This window comes from Salvelinus sp. IW2-2015, linkage group LG18 (genome assembly GCF_002910315.2).
Source record: "Salvelinus sp. IW2-2015 linkage group LG18, ASM291031v2, whole genome shotgun sequence".
Lineage (NCBI taxonomy): Eukaryota > Metazoa > Chordata > Actinopteri > Salmoniformes > Salmonidae > Salvelinus > Salvelinus sp. IW2-2015.
The window spans coordinates 12,745,468-12,749,403 of NC_036858.1; positions in this window are offsets into that span (position 1 = coordinate 12,745,468).

A 3,936-nucleotide genomic window follows, 5' to 3' on the forward strand; every position below is an offset into this window, starting at 1 on the left:
ACTGTGGTGGGATTAACAACAAGTTTATCTTTAAAATGGTGTAAAATACTTGTATGTCTGAGGAATTTTAATTAGGAGATTTCTGTTGTTTTGAATTTGGCGCCCTGCACTTTCACTGGCTGTTGTCATATCGATCCCGTTCACGGGATCCCAGCCATAAGTTAATGGGGAAAAATAAACATGAAAATATATTTATGGGTATTTCATTGTKATTTGTTTTTGTCTATTTAGCTTTTTTTTAGGCATAAGGGAAATGAAATGTACCGATATTTACGTATAGTTGCATATTTTCCTAAGCTTGGGTCCCAGGAAAACACAGAATTTCTCATTTGGGTCCCAGGCTGAAAAAGTTTAAGAACCCCTGTGGTAGAGCATGGTGCTTGCAATGCTATGGGTGTGGATTTGATTGGGGACTAATACAAAAAAAGTATGAGAATGTATGCACACACTACTGTAAGTCACTCTGAATAAGAGCGTATGCTAAATTTCACTATCTGTCAGATAGTGATATGAGGTGGCTATTATTACTATCTAACATCAGTTYGTTTGGAAATGTTTTGGAGCCTTTGTTTTGACACGTTTCAGAAGTAAATTAACTTGGCAAGCTTAGCGTTAGACAGAGAGCTGGCCAAAAGTTGGCTTACATTAGCTATTATTTTTGCCTCAATCAAACTAGACCTGAATCAAATGATGAAACCATCGGCCAAACGATTCAAGATTGATATTCTGACGTTTTTTCAGGGCAATGTGATTTGTATTAGTCAGWATGTCAATGTAACTTTATTGATCTGTCAGTTTCCCTAGCTAATTCCCTACTTTTCACACTGACACAATAATAAACGKCTCTAAAGTTACAGGCTTCCCTGTCATGGTGCACGGTAGAGGTCTGCGCAGGACCGATTTCTTCATCCCGCTCCCGCCCAGACCCTCTGGCTTTCTGTCTTACTCACTAAGTWGACTGTGCCTTTAAACAGCTTGGCAAATTCCAGAAAATTATGTCATGGCTTTAGAAGCTTCTGATAGGCTAATTGACATTTGAGTCAATTTGAGGTGTACCTGTGGATGTATTTCAAGGCCTACATTCAAACTCAGTGCCTCTTCGCTTGACTTCATGAAAATCAAAAGAAATACGCCAAGACGTCATCAAATAAAAATTGTAGACCTCCACAAGTCTGGTTCATCATTGGACAAATTTCCAACAGCAAATGAAGGTACCACTCTTCATGCTTTGTACAAACCAAATAGTACGGCAGTATTAAATCACCATGGGACACTACGCAGGTGATAGGCGCGTTCCCCAATTAGCCGCTCCAGGAAGGAAGGCCGCGTTCTGGTTCTTAGAGATTAACGTTACTTTGGTGCGAAAAAGTGCAAATCAATCCGCAGAACAACACAAAGACCTTGTGAAGATGCTGAGGAAACAGGTACAAAAAGCATCTATATCCTACTGTAAAACAAGTCTTTATATCGACACATAAGCTGAAAGGTCCACTCAGCACAGGAAGAAAGCCACTCCTCCAACCCCACTTCAAAAAAGCTCAGACTTACTGGTATGCCATACTGGCCCATGGGACAAAGATCGTACTTTTGGATGAAATGTCCTCTTGGTCTGATGAATACATTAAAATAGAAGGACGTTTTTGAGGCATATTGTGACCATCATATATGTTGTGCCGACGACAAAAGCGGGGATGCTGCAAGCGCAAAAAGCCCATCCCAACCGTGAAGCATGGGGGTGGCAGCATCATGTTGTGGGGTGCTTTGCTGGAAGGAGGGACTGATGCACTTCACAAAATAGATGGCTTCATGAGGATGGAAATTATGTGGATATATTGAAGCAACATCTCAAGACATCAGTCAGGAAGTTAAAGCTTGGTCGCAATGGGTCTTCCAATGGACAATGACCCCAAGCATACTTCCAAAGTTGTGCAAAATGGCTTAAGGACAACTAAGTCCAAGGTATTGGAGTGGCCATCACAAAGCCCTGACCTCAATCCTATAGAAAATGTGTGGCAGAACTGAAAAAGCGTCGTGCGAGCAAGGTGGCCTACTAACCTGACTCGGTTACACCAGCTCTGTCAAGAGGAATGGCCAAAATTCACCCAACTTATTGTGGAGAGCTTGTGGAAGGCTACCCGAAACGTTTGACCCAAGTTAAACAATTTAAAGGCAATGCTACCAAATACTAATTAGTGTATGTAATATTCTGACTCACTGGGAATGTGATGAAAGAAATAAAAGCTGAAATAAATATTCTCTCTACTATTATTCTGACATTTCACATTCTTAAAAATAAAGTGGATCCTAACTGACCTAAGACCAGGAATTTTTACTAGATTAAATGTCAAGAATGTGAAAAACTGAGTTTAAATGTATTTTGCTACTGAACTCCTGAAGGGCTGTCCCCAGGTGGTAAAGGTAGGTAACAACACACCTGCCACGCTGATCCTCAACACGGGGGCCTCTCAGGAGTGCGTGCTCAGTCCCCTCCTGTATTCTCCGTTCACTCATGAGTGCACGGCCAGACACGACTCCAACACCATCATTAAGTTTGCCGATGACACAACAGTGGTAGGCCTGATCACCGACAACAACAGCCTATGGGGGGAGGTGCCAGGGCAACAACCTCTCCCTCAACGTGATCAAGACAAAGGAAATTATTGTGGACTACAGGAAAAGGAGGACCGAGCATGTCCCCATTCTCATCGACGGGGCTGTAGTGGAGCAGGTTGAGAGCTTCAAGTTCCTTGGTGTCCACATCACCAACAAACTAACATGGTCCATGGACACCAAGACAGCCGTGAAGAGGGCACGACAAAGCCTATTCTCCTCAGAAGACTGAAAAGATTTGGCATGGGCCCTCAGATTCTCAAAAGGTTCTACAGCTGCACCATCGAGAGCATCCTGACTGGTTGCATCACTGCCTTGTATGGCAACTGCTCAGCCGCTGACCGCAAGGCACTACAGAGAGTAGTGCGTACGGCCCAGTACATCACTGGGGCCAAACATCCTGCCACCCTGGACCTCTATACCAGGCGGTGTCAGAGGAAGGCCCTAAAAATTGTCAAAGACTCCAGCCACCCTAATCATAGACTGTTCTCTCTGCTACCGCAAGGCAAGAGGTACCGGAGCACCACGTTTAGGTCCAAGAGGCTTCTAAACAACTTTTACCCCCCCCAAGCCATAAGACTCCTCAACATCTAATCTGGCTAACCAGACTATTTGCATTTCACCCCCCCCACCCCTTATTTTACTCTGCTGCTACTCTCTGTTTATTATCTATGCATAGTCACTTAAATAACTCTACCTACGTGTACATATTACCTCGACTAACCGGTGCCCCCGCACATTGACTCTGTACCGGTACCGGTAGCCTTGCTATTGTTATTTTACTGCTGGTCTTTAATTATTTGTTACTTTTTWATATTTTTTCTTTAAACTTTGTTGGTTAAGGGCTTGTAATTAAGCATTTCACTGTACGGTCTACATCTGTTGTATTTGGCGCGTGTGACAAATASAATTTGATTTGATTTCAGAGATAGATGGGAGGGGTTGAGTGGAGCTGAAGGATGTTGACCATTAGTTTACTACAGTTAGGAGAGTGATGGTAGGGTTAGGTGAAAATAATATATATATATGGGGGATTGGAAATGATGCGAAAATTACACTGATGGAAGCCACAATCTATCTGCAATATTAAAGCTGATCTACCCCATTAAAATATATATATTATGTCCCCCCCCACTTCTAAAACCAAASTTGCGCCAGCGTTGCAGCTGAGTCATTACAAGGAATCCTGTCGATKAATGCTTCGTAATCACGGGCACCTGAGCCTGTATAGGGATATGACTGAAGGAGTGGGGTGGTTATGATTTATTTTTGTATTATCTTGTTTCAATACCCGGTACAGTAAGTAGGTGGCGGCAATACACCAAT